Genomic DNA, 24,445 nt, shown 5'->3' with positions numbered 1-24,445 from the left:
CTGACACACAGATACATTGTATAGGGGTTGTCTCACTGACACACACACATACAAACTTACACTGTAAGGGCACACTAGTGCACACATAATTTGGAAGGGCACCCTGAAACACAAACACATAAGTTGTGAGTGCACACTAGCGCACACACAAAGTTGTATGTGCACACTGAAACATACATATACATACTGTAAAGTGTACAGGGACCCGACACATGTACAGTAATTTCACCCTCACGCTGTCTTGCGTATCTCTGCTGGCAAGGACAGAGAGTAGGAGAAGCAGACAGTGGGGCATGGGAGCGCAGCATCTCCCATCTCTGACGTCGCTGCCACATCCCGCACAGGGCCAGCCGAGTACCGCAGAGGACCTTGCAGCTCTTTGAGTGACAGGCTCTGTGCGGGATGCGGTGGCGGCGGAGGAGCTGGGGTTAGGTGCTAGCCAGCAAGGGTGAAGGGGCTGACGCTCTCCTCAGTAGCAGTGAAGGGTGAGCAGCGCTGGTGGGCTTTTGATGCAATCAGTGCTTGGGTGCAGGGGAGGAGCAGTGGGCCCTGGAAACGGCTTGGGCCCCATAGAAGCTGCACCCCCTGCACCCTTGGTAGTTACACCACTATTCAATGCTGTAATTTACGACAGCATTAAAGGCGGAATTTGACAAAACAGATCCGACTCCAAAACCAGTTGGATCTGTTTTTTTATTTTTTTTAAAGTCAGTGGATTGCCGAATTCACGGCCGGATCTTGACAATCCACGGCTGTTTTCACCGACACGCCCCCTTTTTTGACAGTGGGCAGGCGGAACATTGAATTCTGCTTGTCGATATGCTGTCGAGCTGGGTGAAAACGGCCCGGGACTGTCAGGACACTCACAGATAAATATGTACACACTAGCAATAATCTTTAACAACACTCTGGGGTTTGGATATGACTTGCCACAAGTTGCGTTGGAAGATTCAATACTTAAGAAGCAATTCAATATTGCTCCACTATTGTAGTGGAGCAATATTGAATTGCTTCTCAAGTATCCTGAGGAAGCCGCCGATAAACACACAAGGTGGAGAAACGCGTTTTTGAGCTTCATTGGAAACAATTCCTTCTAAGGCAATTCCAGCCGGGTCACCCATACAGTGGACAACAATCTTCCAGTTATTTCACTGGTAAAGGATGAGAAAAACGTGCCACCTACAGAATTTGCAACTGTACAAGGAGGCATATCCACCTATAATCACTGTTGGAGATCATTGACTGTGATAAGGACTGGTAACTATGGATTACAAATTGCCGATAAGGAATTAATAGTATGCCATAATATTTCCAAGTCTGCCAATTGCCTCAATTCTATAGCCAGCACTATATGTTTTATGTTGTTTGTCATGTATGTGGGTTTTATTCATTGTTGTTATGGTGAAGTGCACTCCATCCATTTATATGTATAACACTTTTAAATAAACACATTCAGGGCGGGATGTATCATTATACATCCCCGCCCTTCGCACGGCAGCCGCCACGATGCTACCGCATATGTACTAACATATGCGGCCAGCATCGGGCTGCGGTAACGGAGACCCCCGCGATACCTGTGATGTGGGCTGCGGGGGTCTCCGTCACCTCCCGGCGGCTGCCAGCGTCCCCCTGCATCTCCTCCTCCCCCCTGAAGCCGGATGTCCTGCCGGCTGTCACACCAGGGGGAGGAGGAGGTTAAAGGAGGACGGGAGGGGGGGGGGGGGCAGCGCGCGGACGGCGTACGTCGGGCGGCGAAAGAAGCCCATAGGCTTCTATAGGGTATCGCCACCCTCTGGGTGGCGATACCCTGGCCTGCGAAAACGGGGCGAACCGGTGATAGTACATAGGAAAATGCGGTAAAACGGGGGTTTTACCGCATTTTCCCTTTAGTACATCCCGCCCTTAGTATTCAAATATCACCTGTGTATAATATTGGGTAACCCCAGCAAGACTGCGCTTCTTAAAGTGACAGCGTCCCAATATTGGGACAAAGTCACTTGTTTAGTCACATACAGTATGTCATTCTTTGACACACTCAGGATTGGTTCCATATACACTGATTCAGTGGCTTGAATGCTCCTGCTACCACCACTTTCCATTAGATCTTGCTGGCTGTGATAGGTATTATACTCCCAGTGGGCCAGATGCTTTAAGCTTCAAAGTGATGAAGTGAAGAGTGATAAACAGCCAGCCAATCAGCTCCTACCTGCCATGTCACAGGCTGGGTTTGAAAAATAACAGGAGCTGATTGGCTGGTATCACTCTCCACTTTATCACATTTTGAAGCTAATACCACTATCAGACCGCACTGTGAACACGGGTTATTGCCGTGTTCGCTGGGCTTAAACATGGATCAAGGTGCGGTATGAAAGCGCCACACTCAGAAAACCCGTGTTGAGCAACACGGCTTTTCAACCCTGGTCTTTACCAGGGTTGAACACGGCTCTAACACGTGTTTCTGTGCGGTCAGAAAGGCCCCGACCCGTTTCATCCAACACTGCTGTTTATGAAATGCCGCTATTGGTGGATTCCTGTGAGGTCAGCAGTCTGACCCCGGAAACCAACAAGCAGTACGCTGGAGCTGCGGACCACGGGACACAGGCACCATCCCAGCCTGCGCTCCACACTTGTCCAGTGTGTATTCCACACTTCTACAGCCTGCTTTCCAGCAATATGTCCTCTCTCTGGACAGATGAGGAGGTGAGGGATTTGCTCAACATTAGGGGTGCTGCTCCTGCAATGCTGTGAACAATCTCCACCCCTCAATTTTATTTCCTTTGTGACATCATTATTGTGAGCCATAAAAAAAGTAAATTTTTAATGACACACATAGGTTTTCCAGCCCGGACACGGGTTCAGTGTGTAAGCACCAATCCTAGGCATAGGTGCCGATTTATGTTTTTGCTGGTGGGTGCTCAAGCCAAAAATATAGAGGAGTGGCTTCATAGGCCACAAAATAATACCAATTTATATTACGGAGCACAGTTGTCTCCAATATTGAAATTAAGGCAACAGAGTTCCACATACACAAATGCCCCCACAGTGCAGGTACATAAATGCCCCCATAGTGCAGGTACATAAATACCCCCACAGTGCAGGTACTCCGCGGACAGAATACACTCTTCCTGGCATACTATTTCCCAGGTCGCGGGTCCGGTGATGTGGGTGCTGCAGCCGCAAATTAGCAAGTTAATATGGCGGCCCAGCAGTGGGACTCGGGCCCGTGGGTGCTCATCAATTTCCGTGGGTGCTCGGGCCGTTGAGCACCCACAGAATCTGCACCTATGATCCTAGGAAAACCCAGGTAGAAGTGCAGTGTGAAAGGGGTAATTTAAGAGTCTGACAGGGCTCTCCGCAAGGACAAACCCGTGTTTAAAATGCAGGGTTGGACACGGGTTTGCGGTCTGAAAGTAGTATTAGTGCATCTGACCCAGTATGAGAAAAGGAGCATGATGCATATACTGTATTTCACATGAGACAAATAATGATTATTTACAGCAACAAGTGTCAGCCACATTCTACACAGACCAGTGTCATTAATATGATTTAATGGCAGAGATGAGGCTAAATAGGTATCATGGATGTGTATGAATAAAGTGATCTATTAATAGTGACCTGCTCAATGGATTCAACTGTCAGGTCCATCAAGGAACAACACGATTTTATTATTGTGACAAAGGGTCAGTTATGTGTAGTAATAAAGTCATCAAATAACAATGACATATTTAATAAGTCAGAGAATCAATCCAGGCAGGAGCAGAGTGATCTTATGACAATGACGTGTATAAGGCTACAGAAGGCTAGGATATGTCTATGTGGGAAAAGACTTGTTTTCCAGCTACAAATTAACAGCTAAAGAGGAATATTAATTATAAAATCTTAGTGTTCAGAATTGTAAATGCGTAAGAAATTAAGGTTCACACAAATCTGTTAAAAACACAAACATTTTTGCCCCTTGGGTTTCAGTTTGAATTAGTGGTTTAAATTGTGCTGTCAAACCCGCTTAGAGGCGGAGTCTTGCAGGAGCCGCCGCGTTGTCATTTATTTTTAACAACAACTAAAGGTAATAGATGGTGGAGTGGAGACAGAGTGGTGGTGTGGACCCAGGGTGGTGTTGCCGCCGTAGAGTACGTAAGTTCCGTAGCATAAGCGGTGACCGCAAAGATGAGGAGGTACCGATTTTAAAATAGTTATTTGTTAAAATAGTTTGTTTTTATTCCTTTAAAGCTATTTATATCCTGTCTGATTATTTAACCTCAAAATTATGCCATAATTACTAGCACATATTACAAAAGCTGAGACCGATATAAAGGACCAATACAAAATATACCATCTATATTTCATCAGTGAATAAGTGACAGGCGACTCGCGTATACTCATAGGAAGCAATAGAAGATTGCAGAAAGGAAAACAAGCCCTTGATTTACCTTGCGTCTGCGGTTATCGTATAGCCAGACGCCACTAATGAGAAGTAGGACATCCTGTGTGCCTGCTCAGGTGCTTCCTCTCTTGCCCCCCGCAGCTTCCCTGGGGTTCAAGAAATGAGAAAACCAGCAGAGCACGGGGGCGGAGAACAAGCTCCCTGCTCTTGCCAAATGTCTTAATGGGCTTTAAGACTTAGCTTGACGGGGACTACTGCATCTGCACATAAAATCCATTAGGGAGGAAATGGTTTTATGTCACATAATTCATATACTGTAACAATGGCCAGGTCCAGTGTTCAGGTTTGTAGCTGAAGAGATGTCAGACTTTAGAACTTACGCACAACTCCAGTTACATATAGTATTCAGATATTTCACAAGGGGCCTCACAGGAGCGGCCTAGCCCCAGGGGAGCTCTAAGAGAGCAGGAGGCCCATGCGCAGCCTCCCATGTTCAGGGCCCCTTATCTCTGCTGGGAGTGGTGCTGCACTGCACAGCCCAGTAGCCAATGAAAAAAATAGGGCTGCAGCCATTTTTTCATAGTTTCCTGCTGTCTTCATTTCTGTCCGACAGAGGGTAAGTACTAATAAAATGGGTGCGGTGTGGGCCCCCCTGGGACACAGGGGCCAATGTGCACCACGCACATTGCACCCATAATAAATATGCCAGTGCCGAGCCCATATATAACTCATCTTCCCAGCCACTAAGGAGTATGTATTGTTTGGGGTGCAATGAGCACGTCCTCACGCCAGACTACAAGCCACTTGCCCATTGTATGCTGAAGATATACTAAGATGGGAGTTCTATTAAAGATGGGATGTTGCACATAGAAACCAATCAGATTCAACTTATTTATTGAGCACCTTTTAGAAGAACATCCCATCTTCAGCAGAGTTCCCATCTAAGTAAATTTACCCGTAAAACTATGAAATCAGCCCAACTTTTTAGTTTTGTGACTCTATGTTTGTGAAGGTGAAGGGAATCTACTATATATTTAGCCAGATCTGTCAATCACTGTGTGTATAACGCTGGGAGGAGTTACTGCCCCCCTCCCAACGTTATACACATACAGTCCAACAGATCTGGCCAGCCCTTCCACCCCATCAGATACAGTATGAGAGATATATAGGGGCAGTGGGGCACAGGAGAATGCAGATATATACTGTATATACCTGTGTGCGACGAGGGTGCACTGCCCACTGCACTGGGGCTGCCGCGGCGCTGACTTGAAGAAGCTGATCGTGCAGCATCGTGGTTCTGCTGCTTCCTGCTTTTTAGATCTCTCAGCCTTCACTGGCTGAGAGATCAGTCAGCCCCGCCCCCAATCCAGCACTCTGCCTCTCCAAGCCCCGGCGGCGTCAGGCAGCAAACAAAGTTGAATGACAGCAGCCAGGTTCCTCCTGGCTCAGCATCAGCAGCACAGAGCACAGTGTGAGTCCCTGGCCTGCAGCTTGGTGACACCGACAGTGCTGTGAACTGCAGTCAGACGCCAAGGAGCCCTCTGCCAGCAAGCAGGGCTTTCTCTGAGTCTTTCCAGCTGCCATTGATATAGGTGAGTGCCGCATGGATGGGGGGGGGGGGGGGGGATTGGAAATGGGGTCAGGTGTCGTGTGGGGAATGGAGGAGTTGGCATGTACAGTGTGGGGGATGAGAGGATGTACAGTGGGTGGGATGGGGGGTTGGTATGTACAATGTGGGGGGGGGGGGGTTAGGATGTACAGTGTGAAGGATTGGTATGTACAGTGTGGGGGATGGGAGTTAGGATGTAAAGTGTGGGGGATGGGAGGTTGGTATGTACAGTATGGGGGATGGGGGTTGGTATGCGCAGTGTTGGGGATGGGAGTTAGTATGCACAGTGTGGGGGATGGGGTGATATGCACAGTGTGGGGGATAGGAGGTTGGTATATACAGTATGGGGGGTTGGTATGCACAGTGTGTGGGATGGAGGTTTTATGCACAGTGTAGGGGATGGGAGTTAAGATGTACAGTGTGGGGGAATGGGGGTGATAAGCACAGTATGAGGGATAGGAGTTAGGATGTACAGTGTGGGGGATGGGGAAAATATAGGGGAGGGGGGGCACAATAGGCTGAATTTTACCCTAGGGTGCTACTAAACCTTGCACCGGCCCTGGGCGGGTGTACAGCTTTGATTGGCGGTCTCCCCCTTCCACACACATCCTGCCACTATCACTATACGCACACACACCCCCTCCTCCTCCCACAAATGTTCCAAGCCCTCACTACCCCGGCAGCATAACCAGCTGCACTGCACACCCCCTACCCCCTACCCCCCCCCCCCCCGAACCTCCCGCCAGTCTCCGAATCCCTCGCTCCCCCGCCAGCATGACCAGCTGCACTGCACACACACACACCCCCCCTGGAACCTCTTCCCAGTCTCCGCAGCCCTCACTCCCCTGGCACCATAACCAGCTACACTGCACCCCCAACCTCCTGCCAGTGTCTGCATCCCTCAGTCCCCCGCCAGCATGACCAGCTGCACTGCACACACCACACCACCAAACCCCTCTCACTCCCCGGACCGGCTGCCAGGCTCAGCAGCACGCACCCAATCTCCCCCCTTTCACACACATCCCTTCACCATCACTATCCGCACACCTCCCCCTCCCACAAGTGTCCCCAGCCCTCAGTCCCCCAGCATGACCAGCTGCATTGCACACCACCCCCCACCCCAACCTCCCGCCAGTCTCCGCAGCCCTTACTCCCAGCCCCTAACGACGGTGTGAAGAGCGCCCGTAGGGCGCGATGAATGTCCAAGTATTACAATATATACTTAACAGCATGTGCTGAGGGAATCAATAATAAACTCATGTGCTGACTACTTTGAATATTCTTAATTCCGTTCACTGGATCATGCGGTTCTCAATTAGCGGCTGGACACTGGGTCAGTCACACAACATGAGCTAATGACGTGCAGACTTCTTGGCATTAAACTGTTAAATACACAGTAAGACGGACGCTCACTTCCAGCTTGGACCATGTGCTACATCTCTTAAGATCTATAAAAAGAGATCTTTCCTTCAAGAGCAGTAAAATAAAAACCAAAACATTTACAAGTATGAAGAGTACAGGGGGAGCATGGGGTATCAGCATCCATGAATGGGGAGATGTATTATGTCACTTATCTCTGCGCTAAAGGACATCCTGCATCATCAGGTGCTGCCAGGGCCGGTGCAAGGCACCGGAGCGCTCCAGGCGAGTCGGGGTGGGGGCGCCCCGGGGGAGGGGGGGTACCTGTCCTGCGGCGCTGTGTATTTAAAGCTGGCGGCGGAGGCAGCGGGGGTCCCTGCAGTCCATTAGAAATAACAAGCGCTATCCGCCGGGCTATGCGGAAGCGCTTCTGTTGTGAAAACACTGGCAGCACGCTGATTGGCTGAGATCAGCGTGCGCCGTGCTGCCAGTGTTTTCACAACAGAAGCGCTTCCGCATAGCCCGGCGGATAGCGCTTGTTATTTCTAATGGACTGCAGGGACCCCCGCTGCCTCCGCCGCCAGCTTTAAATACACAGCGCCGCAGGACAGGTACACGGCCGGCACGGGGGGTGGGGGGCAAAATGCCGCCCTCCAGTGGCCGGCGCCTTAGGCAAATGCCTAGATTTGCCTAGTGGTGGCGCCGGCCCTGGGTGCTGCAGTAATGCAGGATGGCTCAGCAGTGTATAATAAAGTTGCCTATTTGGTGATCGCTGTACCTTCTGCTTGTGTGCAGGCCCCGATGGCTCCCTACAACTACGACGCTGCAGGGACTCTGGTATTGGGTCTCTTCTTACTACAATCCCTAGGTCTTATTGGTTCAGTCTTGAGTTCCCTGCTTTTTTAATATATACCACATCTCTTGGCAAACTTATCAGCTTTTCTGGATTTCAGGGGTAGATAAATGAAGCAGTGATAAGGGAGGAGAAGTGATAAAGTGCCTGGTACTTTGGGTGAGATGCACTATAATCCGCCAACCCCCCCCTTCCCCCACCCCCTCCGCCGGCTACTGCAAGGATACTAATCGCATATGCTCTAACATATGCAATTAGTATTGCAAAGGGTAGCTTTTGCAATAAGAGCTGCCTTTTGCTAAGCAGCCAGCGGGGGGTGAGCGGGTTCCAGGTGGCTCTTCCCCCTCCTCCTTCCCGGCGGCTTCTTGCTCAGACAGCTGCAGGGACTTACGGGCTCCGCCTCCTCCTCCCTGCATCCGGAAGGAGGAGGACACTGGTCCGGGCAGCACAGCAGGAGGCTGCCCGGACAAAGGTGAGGAGGGCGTGCAGGGTGGTGGCGGGACACAATAAGAAGCCCATAGGCTTCTATGAGCTGGCGATACCCTCCACAGCGGAAACCCGGCATGCTGGTTTTCCTGCATCCCAAAATGCAGTCAAAATCCTGATAACAGGGTTTTTATGACATTTTTCCTTTAGTGCATCCCACCCTTTTTCACCAGCCAATCAGGTCCTGACTGTTAAGTTACAGGCTGAGTTACATCTAACCCTGTGTATCATCTGTGTGTGGACGAAACTCAAATCTCCCTATCCGCCCCAGACCTGTCTCCATCTGTATTGGTCTATGTCTTTTATGTGGTTACATCTTGGATGTCATCTTGCCACCTCATAATGAATATTTCAATAGCAGAATTAATTAAATTTCCTATGACCAACAGTATCTCTTGACTCTGAACTGTCCTTTGGTCTCCACATTTAATCTGTCTCAAAATCATGATACATGCATCCAAAAAAAAAAACATATACAAAAATACGCCCTTACCTTACAAATATCACTGCAAAAACTCTAATCCAGGCGTGTCCAAACTATGGCCCTCCAGCTGTTGTGAAACCACAAGTCCCATCATGCCTTGCCAAAGTTTTGCTATTAGGGAATGCAAAAATATGGCAAGGCATGCTGGGATGTGTAGTTTCACAACAGCTGGAGGGCCACAGTTTGGACATGCCTGCTCTAATCCATGTTCTCATTATCTCCTGCATTGATTATTGCAGTAGAGTTCTTACTAGTCTTTCCAAAAAGAGACTCTCGCTGCTACAATCCATCTTGAATGCAGCTGCAAAGCTAATTTTCCTCACTAGATGTTAATCTATTCTGTCAGTCCCTACATTACTTGTATTCTACCGTATTCAATATAACTTGAATACTTTATCTACAATCTAGGTCATAATCAAACTATACCAGTGTACATAAATTAGCTTATCTCAAAATATCTTTATAAAATATATACAAAATATATTGTGGCAGAGCCAGCATTGCTGGTCCAGACCAGGTTTTGGTAGCAGTAGCAGAATCTCAGGTGGTTATCAGCAGCACCTGGGATGTCTTGATATAAGGGTTTCCAGGGCAGGGTCACCTTGCTCTCGATGGTAAAATATATATCCGAGTGATAGGGCGGGGGCTTTATAGTATAGGGACCATTGGAGCCTTTGAAGAGTCTGAGTCTGTATGCTACTGCCTAGGATACCAATTGCATATGAGTGTAACCTGCCATGTTGTAACGATGAGACCATGTATTTGTGATCCTTGTCACATATATATATATATATATATATATATAAAAAAAGGCCACAATATGTCGGCACTCACCTATACAGCCACTAAAGATGCCTTCCCTAAGAAAATCCAAACATAGTCCAATGTGTGGGAGGCACTCAAAAAAACTTCAAAGCCACTGAAGCGAATAAAACGTGTATGAATACACGTTTTATTTGAAGTTTTTTTTAGTGCCTCCCACACATTGGACTATATATATATATATATATATATATATATATATATATATATATATAGAAGGTAGAAGCGAGCCGGCACTCTAGTATCCGTGGTAGATGATGCCCCGGGTGCCAACGAAAAGGAGTTGGATATAAAGGAGAATGAACGTGTCACTCCAGGGGTCTTGTTCAAAGATTTATTAGCAAATGAGCATAAGCTGGTTACATGTCCAGGTCAACGTTTCGGTACTCGCAGGTACCGTTGTCAAGACAGCATGAACCAAGCATAACAGTATATGCCCGCACGGCGGCGGGACCACATATATATAGCATGAAGGGTAACTTACTGACTCCATGTGCTTCAGACCAGAAACCGGGTGCAGCGCGCACACCCCCTGTCACTGAGGCAGGAGCGCGCACTACTGACGTCACCCCGCCCGCTGCATGGCAACGCAGTCGGGTTGGGGTAGCGTCCCCGGCAACCAGTCGGAAACCCCAAAAGCCAGGACATACACATGAACATAGCGTATACATCGCAAAAAACCAGCGCTGATGGGCCAAGCGATGCAAGGGGATAGCACGGCAGACACACAAACGAGTACATGAAGTAAACACAGCAGGGGGATAGCGCTGCGTGTGCAGAGTTAAGTGTGATCGCGAAGTCCAGCAACATAGTGAATGAAATGCACACCAGGTAGTCCAGGGGACTAGGGTGACCAACTCATCCCTTTAATCCGGGACACATATTAATTACACAGGTTCTGTGGCTGGCTTTCACCTGGTTTTAAACTGCCACACCTCAAGACTCCATTTCACCTGGTTTTAAACTGCCACAGAACCTGTGTAATTAATATGTGTCCCGGATTAAAGGGATGAGTTGGTCACCCTACAGGGGACAAAGCTACAAGGGTGGTCAATGGGGGCTTCAAAGGGGGAAAAAAAGGGGAGGTGTGCCAGGGGTGAACGGAGCAACATCCAGGTTCCAGATGCAAAGTCAGTGTCGACAGGAATGTTGACATACAGATGATAGCATTACGACAAGCTAGAAAAACAAACTCCAGTTCATCCTATCATTCAAGCCAAATGGCTTAACAGTGTTCAGTTTATGTATCCATTTTGCCTCAAGTTTCAATAAGAGGCCATCTCTATCACCCCCTCTAGCCAACGCAGGTACATGGTCAATGAGAATAAATTTGATATCCGCGACTGTGTGACCAGCCTCCAGGCAATGGCGAGCCACCGGTTGGTCTGCTTTTTTGGTGGAGATGGCATTGTTGATGGCCGAGCGGTGAAGAGCCATGCGTTCTCGTATGGTCCGTATGGTCTTACCGACATAATGTTGTCGGCATGGACAAAATAGCAGGTAGATAACGTGGGTAGTTAGACAAGTCAGGACATGGTGGATGCGGAAAGTTAGGTTCAAATCAGCACCCTCATTTGAACCTAACTTTCCGCATCCACCATGTCCTGACTTGTCTAACTACCCACGTTATCTACCTGCTATTTTGTCCATGCCGACAACATTATGTCGGTAAGACCATACGGACCATACGAGAACGCATGGCTCTTCACCGCTCGGCCATCAACAATGCCATCTCCACCAAAAAAGCAGACCAACCGGTGGCTCGCCATTGCCTGGAGGCTGGTCACACAGTCGCGGATATCAAATTTATTCTCATTGACCATGTACCTGCGTTGGCTAGAGGGGGTGATAGAGATGGCCTCTTATTGAAACTTGAGGCAAAATGGATACATAAACTGAACACTGTTAAGCCATTTGGCTTGAATGATAGGATGAACTGGAGTTTGTTTTTCTAGCTTGTCGTAATGCTATCATCTGTATGTCAACATTCCTGTCGACACTGACTTTGCATCTGGAACCTGGATGTTGCTCCGTTCACCCCTGGCACACCTCCCCTTTTTTTCCCCCTTTGAAGCCCCCATTGACCACCCTTGTAGCTTTGTCCCCTGTAGGGTGACCAACTCATCCCTTTAATCCGGGACACATATTAATTACACAGGTTCTGTGGCAGTTTAAAACCAGGTGAAATGGAGTCTTGAGGTGTGGCAGTTTAAAACCAGGTGAAAGCCAGCCACAGAACCTGTGTAATTAATATGTGTCCCGGATTAAAGGGATGAGTTGGTCACCCTAGTCCCCTGGACTACCTGGTGTGCATTTCATTCACTATGTTGCTGGACTTCGCGATCACACTTAACTCTGCACACGCAGCGCTATCCCCCTGCTGTGTTTACTTCATGTACTCGTTTGTGTGTCTGCCGTGCTATCCCCTTGCATCGCTTGGCCCATCAGCGCTGGTTTTTTGCGATGTATACGCTATGTTCATGTGTATGTCCTGGCTTTTGGGGTTTCCGACTGGTTGCCGGGGACGCTACCCCAACCCGACTGCGTTGCCATGCAGCGGGCGGGGTGACGTCAGTAGTGCGCGCTCCTGCCTCAGTGACAGGGGGTGTGCGCGCTGCACCCGGTTTCTGGTCTGAAGCACATGGAGTCAGTAAGTTACCCTTCATGCTATATATATGTGGTCCCGCCGCCGTGCGGGCATATACTGTTATGCTTGGTTCATGCTGTCTTGACAACGGTACCTGCGAGTACCGAAACGTTGACCTGGACATGTAACCAGCTTATGCTCATTTGCTAATAAATCTTTGAACAAGACCCCTGGAGTGACACGTTCATTCTCCTTTATATATATATATATATATATATATATATATATATATAATCTATCCAAAGAGGGAATGTCCACAGAGCACACTCACCAGACTTGAAACCGGTAAAATTCCAATGCTTTAATTCATCTTGTTAAAATTGCATCACAATGGTCGACGTTTTGGGGTTCTTGCACGACCCTTTTTCAAGACCTCCAAACAGTCAGGTTCATTGCTGCCAATGATACCTAGACCACTCCACTCCAGATCAGCCTTAAATGTCAAGCAGCCCGCCCACTTCATTAACACAATATCCAATCATTGCTTACAAACTATCAAAGAGGCATAGTACTTATGTAATTAGATTTATCTGACATACCTGTCACACTCAGCGTTCTAGTCTGTGCAGCTGCCGGCGTCTGCTCGGGCAGCATGCATCATCAACACCAATATGCAAGTCGCGCCGTGTACTGCTGTATTTCCGGCATGCGTTCCATTGCCAGGAAGTGCCCCCGGCGGCGTCACGCTACGCAAGCAGCGTACGCAATCAGGAGCCGAAAAAGCCGGGATCTTCGCCACAGGACCTGGTGAGTAGGATTTCCTTCCACAGGTTTCCCCTATGGATTTCATTGGATCCTGAAGCCCCGGACTCTGGAGCCCCGGACTCTGGAGCCCCGGACCCCCGACTCAGCAGCCCTGGAGCCCCGGACCCCGGGACCTACCTACGGGCTCAAGATAGGTAAGTATCAGTATGTGTGTGTAATGTATGTATTAAAGTTTTATTTTTCTGTGTTGTCAGTGTGTGTTTATTTAACAATTTTTTTTACTGTGAAACTACAAGTGCCAGTGGGCCCTTTAATGCCCCGCAGGCTGGGACTTGTGGTTCTCCAAGTCCCAGCTTGCGGGGGAGGCTTGCTGGGACTCATAGTTCCACAGTTTAAAACAATAGTTTTTAAATCTTTTTTTTTACACTGAAATCAGCCCGGTGGCCACCGCTCCAGGGCCACCGGGGACAGCACCAGGCTTCAGCCTGGTCAGGTAAGTCCTGGAGGGGGGGGGGACCCCTTTATTGGGGGGGTCCCCAGGGCCCCTGGCCAAGCTGACCTGTCAGGGGGTTCATGTTTTGGCCGGGGGGGACTTGTATAAAAAGTCTCCCCCTGGCTGTTGCATTACCCTGCTGGCTGGTTTGGCCTGGGGCTGGTTCTTAAAATACGGGGGACCCCTACTCATTTTGTCCCCCGTATTTAGGGAACCGGACCTGGAGCCTGGGGCTGGTTGTTAAAAATCGGGGAACCCCTATTTGTCGGGTTCCCTGATTTTTAATTACCGGCCCTGGCCCTGTCAGCCTGGTGCTGGTTGCGGCTGTGGGGGGTGCCACACTGTTTTTTTATTTATTTATTTATTTTTCTCTTTTTTTTTTTTTTACACTCTGTACGAATTCGTATTAGCGGCCGTATATACGGCTGCTGATACGAATGAATATGACATCGGAGGGTTACAAAGCAGTCGTATTTGACTGCTTTGTAAATCCCCCTCCGGAACACGACTTGGCATATGACGTATGCAGTCGTATTCATTCGTAGCAAGAATACGAATACAATTTGTTGTATTCGTATTCTTAGTAAATTTCCCCCATAGTATTTTAGTCTAAGGGTCATGGCCACGTCTCCCACAAATAAGCCATGCCCCTGAAAAGTACCTGGGCCCAGCCAGACTTTCCACTGCCCTTGCGGTATTTGGTAAGAACCGTGACTGACTCCGCATGGATCCCTTACAAATCCTACATCATTTTTTGAGGTTAAACTTCATTTGGAAATCAGAATCTTTTCTTGCTACCCTCCTCCTCCCAGGGTTCACCGCTACCTGTCCAGCTTAGGATCTGCAGTGTAGTAAGGAACGTAGCTTAGGAGAGGTCATCTTTTTGGTAGAGTTTAGTAGTTGGGGAATTTGATTTCATAGCTGGAAAAAGGCAAATGTTCATCTTATGTCAAAACAGGAACAAGGAGAATTTGGGGGAAATTTACTAAGAATACGAATACAAATAATTGCATTCGTATTCTTGCTACGAATGAATACGACTGCATACCTCGAATTCAAAGTCGTGTTCCGGAGGGGGATTTACAAAGCAGTCATATACGACTGCTTTGTAACCCTCCGATGTCGTATTCATTCGTATTAGCTGGCCGTATATACGGCCGCTTATACGAATTCCTACAGGCAGTCTGCACGGATCAGTCAGATCCGTGCAGGCTTTAGTGTAAAAAAAATATAAAAATAAATAAATAAATGAAAAAAACAGCGCGGGGTCCCCCCCACAGCCGTAACCAGCACCAGGCTGAAAGAGCCGGGGCCGGTAATTAAAAATCAGGGAACCCGATTTTTAACAACCAGGCTCCAGGTCCAGGGCTGGTTCCCAAAATACGGGGGACAAAATGAGTAGGGGTCCCCCGTATTTTAAGAACCAGCCCCAGGCACAACCAGCCAGCAGGGTAATGCCACAGCCGGGGGACACTTATTATATAAGGTCCTGCGGCCAAAGCATTAACCCCCTGACCGGTCAGCCTGGCCAGGGGCCCTGGGGGAGTGGGGACCCCCCCAATAAAGGGGTCCCCCCCTCCAGGACTTACCTGACCAGGCTGAAGCCTGGTGCTGTCCCCGGTGGCCCTGTGCGGTGGCCACCGTGCTGATAAAATGGTGTAAAAAAAAAGATTAAAAACTATTGTCTTATACCGCGGAACTATGAGTCCCAGCAAGCCTCCCCCGCATGCTGGGACTTGGAGAACCACAAGTCCCAGCATGTGGGGCATTAAAGGGCCCGCTGGGTCTTGTAGTTCCACAGTACAAGAAATAGTTAAAAAAACACACTGACAAGCCAGAAAAATAAAAGTTTAATACATACATTACACAAACACACTGATACTTACCTATCTTGAGCCCGCCGGTAGGTCCCTGGGTCCGGTCCCGTGGCTTGGTTCCGGGGCCTTGGTTCCGGGGCTGGTCCGGTGCTCCAGGGCTGAAGAGTCCGGGGTACCTGGGGAAGGAAATCCTACTCACCTGCTCCTCTGGCGACCATCCCGGCATCTTCTGTTCAAGTCGCGCTGCTCCCGGCTTCTGCCAAATACGACAGGAAAATAAAGTGTATTTGCCTGCCGTATATTCGTGGCAGTTTTACACTAATTAGCAGCCGTATTTTCAATACGGCTGCTTAGTAAATCAGGAACCACCATTCTTTTGAATGGTGATTCCTGTCGTATTCTATCGATGGTGTAGACATTCGTATTTGTAAATACATAAAATCATCTTAGTAAATTTCCCCCCTTATGTCTATTTTCACAACTCGATTGGTCATAATGGGTGTTAATTAGTGCCATCATGGCTTCAGCACCCCCGCTTCACCATGCTGGTAAGCATGCCATTGTATATAAAGGGGCAGAGCTAAAATGATGAGATTACACCGTCATGTCCCCCCAACACAGACCCTGCATTTCCAATCTAGCTGACAAACACCTAGTGGCAGCAGACAAAAAGTTGGCCAGTATGGTTAAAAATATCTCACATAGTAGACTGAGGCCATAACAAGGGTGCTATGGCAACTGAAAAATATGTATTGCCTAATACCCCTTTCACACCAGAAATGCAGAGACAAACCCGGGAATTAAATTCCACGGACAAGCAGGGACATTCCCGGGTTGGGACCCATTCACACATGCTTTTGAAGCAGGGACAACCCGGGTCGGCACCTTTCACACTGAACCCGGGATGAACCTGCATTTCTATGAGAATAGCATTGAAAATGGCCTTTTTTAGGCTCACATTAGATTATTGATTATAAATAATTAAGACACAAAACATTTGTAGTGTTTCAGCCTTTGTTTACTTGTATAAAACAAATTAAAAGGCATATGAAAGCATCTTTCCCTCTAATGATTAATAGCTCTCACCTCCTCATTTGTCCAAGTCATGGCACACATTGCAGGCTTTCAGGGGTTAAAATAAACTTCTGGGGTCTGTGGTGCGACAGAACATGCACACTGTCTCCCTGCACACTGTATGCTGCCTCTGGGCGTGTCTGTGAGTGTCCACCACAACAGGAAGTTGCCCTGCTAGCAAATCAGCACTAGCAGAGGCAACACGGGAAGCAGGGACATGTCCCTGCACCTTTCACACCAGCCAGTAACCCTGGAAGGACCCGGGAGCAACCCTGCTACCTAGCAGGGTTGAATTGCCGGCAAATTAAACCGGGAATTTGTCCCTGGAACCTTTCACACCAGAGCTAGTCTCGGGTTGTTCCCGGACCCAACCCGGGAATTTAGGCTGGTGTGAAAGGGGTATAAATAAGATGTCACTGTCTGCACTGTTGATCACATGATACCTTGGTGTTTTGGCACCTGCGATTACCTGCACTGTAAAGCGCTGGGCAGGGTCATGATGACATGATTCTTCATTTGGGAAGTGGGTGGCATGGGGAGGGGTGGATTTTAGGGGTCTCTTAAAGACTTGCCCACTCTTCGGGACATCTGGATTGGGAAGTCTCCTGTAATTTCCAGGAGAATAGTCCAGTATCACACATATCAAGGATCTACAGTGGGATATCCATCATGTAAAACCATAGATACCACACAATAGTTATACTCAGACCAGGAACGACCATAAATGACTCCAACTTATCCAGGATGCCTGTCCCAGCTTCACTCATATTTCAGTTCCTGGTGCCACCTTGAGCAACCCTTTGTCAGCACCGCCTTTTCTGTTGCAGTGTATGGGTCCCGGGTTACCCTGCTTGCTACCCAGGCGGAAATGCCGGGTCTCATGACCCGGGACACTTCAATAGGGTGCATTTACACTGCCTACAAACCTGGGTTTTTGCGTGCTCCCATGCAAAATCCTGGGTTATTTAGACTGGTTAAAGGGGGTATAAGGTGTCTGCCTCCTGTGACAGAGGTCACAAGTTCTAACTCTTGGTGTGACTGCTAATAAATGTATGTATTTACAATAAATGATAATGCAGATTAAAGTTGTGCAATGTAACAAGATTTATAGAAATGTTTTCTGAATTGTTTTTTTAATATATGTATATGGGGGGGGGGGGTTGCACCAATCTCTATCTTGCCTCAAGGCAACTGGGACAAACTTATGCCACCGAGAAGTGGAATCGAATTGGGAACATGAATGGTTGCAAAATCATCCCTAGGGCCGGATACACTAAACTTCAAAAGTGATAAAATGGAGAGTGATAAACAACCAACCAATCAGCTCCTGACTGACATTTTGAAAACACAGTCTGTGAAATGTCAGGCAGGAGCTGATTGGCTGGCTGTTTATCACTCTCCATTTTATCCATTTTGAAGCTTAGTGCTGTAGGGATATAACTGGCTTTTCTAGCTCAGTAATTCGCCATGAAACAGTTATCAATGGCAGCGTTTCTAGGATGGATTAACTGAGGGCAGCATGACTGGCGTAATGGGTATCAGTACTGCCTCACACCACTGCAATCATTGGTTAAATTCTACCACATATATAAATGGGCGGTATTCAATGAGAATACCTGCGAGGTGCAGCGAATCCTTTTTAGGATTCGCTGCACATTCGCCACGTTCCGGAGCCTTGCCGGCTCAGGTATTCAACGAGTCAGGGGCTCGCTGCCCCTGACCGACGAATATGAGCTCCTGCGGCGAACGCCGCAGGGAGCCAGAGGACGGTGGCAGGCAGAGAGATGGAAGTCTCTCTGCCTGCCCCAGAACGTTTGTGGGGGGGAGGTGGGCTCCCCGGGTGCCAGGCAGCACAGGCTGCCCCTCAGGGGTGCCAGCAGGGGTCCGCGTATATTCACTATACCCGATCGTAACGATTGGGTGCAGTGTATATATGAATATGTAATGAGCGGCTCGGCTCCGGCGCCCCCTGCTGGCTGCTGTGTAAAAAAAAAAATTAAATATAAATTAAATATATATTCATGTGCTTACAGCACATGAATAAAAATAGCATGCCCCTCCTCAGAATAAAATTCCTGATTTTTTTACACCAAATGTAAAAAACAAAACACTTTATTTTAAAAGTTCACATTCCACTTCTCCATAAAAAGATAGCGATTGCTACTCGGTGAATCATGGCGAAAAAAACCTTCAAATGTATTCGCCATGTGGTCATTGAATTCACCGTTTTTGTCAAAAATTCGCCAAACAGCACAAATTCGCCATAAAAACATGGCGAATCAGGCTCATTGAATACCGCCCAATATGTGAATAAAGTTTGTATTGTGCAGAAATGTTCTCATCTGTTAGTTCCATTCCCTCGCCTTGTTCATATCGGGCTCATTGTAGTTGGATCAGTGCAGGTCTGTCAGCGTCCCCGGATTATACCAGAACTCACAGTGCTTATCAGTCTCAATATCTCCAGCACGGCTTGGGCTTATGGCTATTAGTAATACTCTGATTTTATTACTGAGGGATGTATTCTTTCTGTGTGTTTATACAGCTCAGAATAACAAGTCAGGGTCAGACCAGATTGTTACTCAGATATTTGTGCATCTTGGGTACTATTAGGAAAGTATTTTATAAGCTGTTACCATAATGTGTCTTATAATGAAGCTGCCAATATAAACAGACACTCAGGGATAGAGGGAAGATTGTATATAGATAAAATAAACTACAGACCAGTACAAATAACTCTGCGCTGGTATAATTATAATATTTAGGAGTGAAGGAAACTTGTGTAAAGTGATAGTTAGAATACAGTACTAAGAAATGGAAATGATAGTCACCCTCTTTAGTGTCCTGTAATGGGCTCTTCTTTATCTGGTGGTCTCTGATATAGGGGGTGATTCTTGTTTAATCGGTCCCCCGCGCGTTCGCACGGGGGGCAAAATATGGGGGACAAAGAGCGTAGGGGTCCCCTGTATTTCTGAAACCAGCCCCAGGCTCTTGGACCGGTCCTGGATCCAAAATACCGTTGGACAAAAAAACTGGGGGTCCTCCAAATTTTGGAACCAGCACCAGCTTCCAACAGCCAGCGGTGTCATACCACAGCCGGGCGATACTTTTTACACAAGGTACCCCGGATGTACCATGACCACTGTGGCTGGTCAGCCCTGGACGGGGTCTGTGAGGGAGTCAGAAACCCCCCTACACCCCCCCCCCCCCCCCCCCCCCATTAAAGAGGGGTCCCTCATCCGGGGCTGAAGTCCGGTGACAGCACCAGCCGGGTGGCAGGCAGCGATGTTCAGGTAGGGTGGAAAAACTTTAATGATCACTTTGGCCACTCACAGGGGCAGAGACTGCAGCATCGCAGGAAGCCATACCTCCCAACAGTCCCGAAACCCGCGGAAATGCCCCGGTTTTTGCTGAATGCGCATCCGCGCAGCGTCTATTCCCGCAGCCAGGGGGCTGGTGGCATGGCTCACAGAGCCTCTGGGTCATGCCCCACATAGCGTGTAAATGAGGGCATGGCCTCACGGGAGAGCCGTGCGTATAAGCCACACCCCCAAATGAGGCCACTCCTCCATCTCCCTGAAAGTTGGGAGGTATGGGAAGTGGGTAGGTATGTGTGATTGAGATGGTGTAAATGGGGTGATATTAATGTTTTACATCTCGTGGTGTGTGCCTTTATTTTCACATTCTTGTTACAGGTGACCCACAAGTGGTTCCATTGTCTAGATAGACAATCAGTAGGTCTACCCCGAAACGTCGACATGCAATAGGTTGACAGGGTCAAATGATCCAAAGGGTGAAAGGGTCTACATGCAATAGGTCGTCAGAGTCAAAATGTTGACATGAAAAAGCTAGACACGTGAAAAGGTAGACATGACTTTTTCATGTTTTTTTTTTTAAACCGGCTTGTTGGTACCCAATGCATGGCAAGCGCAGCACACCATGCGGGGGTACGCGTTACAGTAATTGGGGGTCTATGTCAACAGTTGTTGATATTGACACCAAAAAAACATCTCTACCTTTTCATGTGTCTACCTTTTTCATGTCGACATTTTGACCCTGTTGACCTATTGCATGTCTATATATCGCATGTCAACCTTTTGACTCTGTCAACATATTGCATGGCGACATTTTGGGGTCGAACTATTGACTCTATCTAGACACTGTCTATCTAAGAATCCGCACTCCCTACAAGACCAAGAGGGCATATTAATGCCCGCATGCTGGTCCTTGTAGTTCTCCTGTAAAAGCAATGTGTTTTGATCTTTTCTTTACACGCCTCAGCCCGGCGTCCACCGCCCTGGGACACGGGGGACAGCCCCGGCCCGACCAGCCACGGAGCTCATGGTATGACACCGCTGGATGTTGGAGACCGGTGCTGGTTCCAAGATACCCCTATTTTTTTGTCCCCTGTATTTTTGGAACCAGGATCGGTCCAAGAGCCTGGTGCTGGTTTCTTCAATACTGGGGATAGCTACACATTATTTCCTCTGTATTTGGGGAACCAGGACCATCTCAATGAGTCTAGGGCCGGCTTTGCTCAGGAGAGGGGACCCCATGCAGTTTTTACATTTTTACAAAATACCGCACACATCCATGTTTTAAGAATTGCACATTATCATTACTAAAAACCGCACGTCTAAAAAATTGCACATTTATATTACTAAATTGCATGTGAACTCCGACTTTGTCCCCCAAAAAATATCACACCTTATTACATTTGGCACTTGTCATGGGGGGGGGGTATCGACTGCAAATGCGACCCGTCGTCGACCTGCATGGACCTCTGCCGATCCCCCCTCACCTGTGTCCGGGCAGCCTCCTGCTTTGCTGCCGTTCCGGGTGCAGAGAGGGGAAGGGGAAGCCCGCCTCGCAGCAGCAGTTAGCAGCCAGGTAGGAGGAGGGGGGAGCTGCCGAGGACCCGCTCACCTTCCACCGACTGCTTTGCAAAGGGCAGCTCATATCGCAAGGGCTGCCCTCTGCGATACTAATCACATATGTTAGATAATAACATAATTACACCTGGAAAATGTTGGTATGGACAGAATGTTGACATATGAATACTAGCACATTAAAAGCTCTGTGTCAACATTCTGAACATGTTGACATTTTATCCATGCCAACATGCCGAACGTCAACGTGGTCACTTTTGACATTATGGATGCATTGACATGTTCAGTGAATGTCGATCTGATCATTGTCAACATAATATATATCACCTGGTGTAGGTCACCCATTTTTCTACAGGTGCATTCGGGACAGATATTCATTGAAGAGGAGATAGGATTTTATAAGGAAAGTGTACAATAGAGGAACATAAAGCAAGGCAGGATTCTGATAATAAAAGGGTCTGAAAATGTACTAACAAAATAACTTGCTAGATCATTTTGGTTCTCCTAATACATGGATATAAAAACAACCCCCCTCCCCCCCCCCCCCCCCCTCCTATTACACAGACAGCAGGGCACAGACCTCTCACCTCCTAATACACAGACATCAGGGAACAGACCTCTGACCTCCTAATACACGGACCTCTCACCACCTCCTAATACACAGACAGCAGGACACGGACCTCTCACCTCCTCCTATTACGCAGACCTCTCACCTCCTCCTAATACAAAGACATCAGGACACGGACCTCTCACATCCTCCGAATACACAGACACCAGACCTCTGACTTCCTCCTAATACACATACATCAGGACACAGGTCACTGGCCTCCTCCTAATACACAGACATCAGAACACGGACCTCTCACCTCCTCCTAATACACAGACATCAGGACACGGACCTCTCACCTCCTCCTAATACACAGACACCAGACACAGAACTCTCACCTCCTCCTAATACACAGACATCAGGACACGGACCTCTCACCTCCTCCTAATACACAGACACCAGACACAGAACTCTCACCTCCTCCTAATACACAGACATCAGGACACAGACCTCTGACCTCCTCCTTATACACAGACATCAGGACACGGACCTCTCACCTCCTCCTAATACATAGACAACAGGACACGGACCTCTCACCTCCTCCTAATACACAGACATCAGGACACAGACCTCTCACCTCCTCCTAATACCCGGACCTCTCACCTCCTCCTAATACACGGACCTCTCACCTCCTCCTAATACACAGACATCAGGACACGGACCTCTCACCTCCTCCTAATACACAGACACCAGACACAGAACTCTCACCTCCTCCTAATACACAGACATCAGGACACAGACCTCTGACCTCCTCCTTATACACAGACATCAGGACACGGACCTCTCACCTCCTCCTAATACATAGACAACAGGACACGGACCTCTCACCTCCTCCTAATACACAGACATCTGGACACAGACCTCTCACCTCCTCCTAATACCCGGACCTCTCACCTCCTCCTAATACACGGACCTCTCACCTCCTCCTAATACACAGACATCAGGACACGGACCTCTCACCTCCTCCTAATACACAGACACCAGACACAGAACTCTCACCTCCTCCTAATACACAGACATCAGGACACAGACCTCTGACCTCCTCCTTATACACAGACATCAGGACACGGACCTCTCCCCTCCTCCTAATACACAGACATCAGGACACAGACCTCTCACCTCCCCCTAATACACAGACATCAGGACACACTGTCCTCTCACCTCCTCCTAATACACAGACATCAGGACACAGACCTCTCACCTCCTCCTAATACACAGACATCAGGACACAGACCTCTCCCCTCCTCCTAATACACAGACATCAGGACATGAACCTATCACCTCCTCCTAATACACAGACATCAGGACACAGACCTCTCACCTCCTTCTAATACACAGACATCAGACACAGACCTCTCACCACCTCCTAATACACAGACATCAGGACACGGACCTCTCACCTCCTCCTAATACACAGACAACAGGACACGGACCTCTCACCTCCTCCTAATACACAGACATCAGGACACGGACCTCTCCCCTCCTAATACACAGACATCAGGGCACGGACCTCTCACCTCCTTCTAATACACAGACATCAGGACACGGACCTCTCACCTCCTCCTAATACACAGACATAGGGAACAGACCTCTCACCTCATCCTAATACACAGATATCAGGACACAGACCTCTCACCTCCTCCTAATACCCGGACCTCTCACCTCCTCCTAATACACAGACATCAGGACACAGACCTCTCACCTCCTCCTAATACACAGACATCAGGACACGGACCTCTCCCCTCCTAATACACAGACATCAGGGCACGGACCTCTCACCTCCTTCTAATACACAGACACAGACCTCTCACCTCCTAATACACAGACACCAGGACACAGACCTCTCACCTCCTCCTAATACACAGACATCAGGACACGGACCTCTCACCTCCTAATACACAGACATAGGGAACAGACCTCTCACCTCATCCTAATACACAGATATCAGGACACAGACCTCTCACCTCCTCCTAATACACAAACATCAGGACACGGACCTCTGACCTCCTCCTAATACACAGACATCAGGACACGGACCTCTCACCTCCTCCTAATACACATACTGTACATCAGGACAAGGACCTCTCACCTCATCCTAATACACAGATATCAGGACACAGACCTCTCACCTCCTCCTAATACACAAACATCAGGACACAGACCTCTCATCTCCTCCTAATACACAGACATCAGGACACGGACCTCTGACCTCCTCCTAATAC

At 48.3% G+C, this 24,445-nt stretch overlaps 1 protein-coding gene and 1 long non-coding RNA gene across 2 annotated transcripts in view; one reads left to right on the top strand and one right to left on the bottom strand.

Annotated features, from left to right (window-relative positions):
• LOC146036920 (uncharacterized) overlaps positions 1–5,663 on the bottom strand; it is a 29,973-nt gene extending 24,310 nt beyond the window's left edge. Inside the window, exon 1 of the mRNA XM_083160761.1 lies at positions 5,594–5,663. The gene's annotated coding sequence lies outside the window, so the exon portion shown is untranslated. The remainder of the gene's footprint in view (positions 1–5,593) is intronic.
• A 72-nt stretch (positions 5,664–5,735) lies between these two features.
• Positions 5,736–24,445, top strand: part of LOC146035997 (uncharacterized) — a 63,602-nt gene continuing 44,892 nt past the window's right edge. The window contains exon 1 of the long non-coding RNA XR_014460755.1: positions 5,736–5,973. This is a non-coding gene — a long non-coding RNA (uncharacterized LOC146035997). The remainder of the gene's footprint in view (positions 5,974–24,445) is intronic.

Source organism: Crinia signifera, chromosome 9 (genome assembly GCF_055691185.1).
Source record: "Crinia signifera chromosome 9, ASM5569118v1, whole genome shotgun sequence".
NCBI lineage: Eukaryota > Metazoa > Chordata > Amphibia > Anura > Myobatrachidae > Crinia > Crinia signifera.
This window is presented reverse-complemented; position numbering and strand designations above follow the sequence as displayed.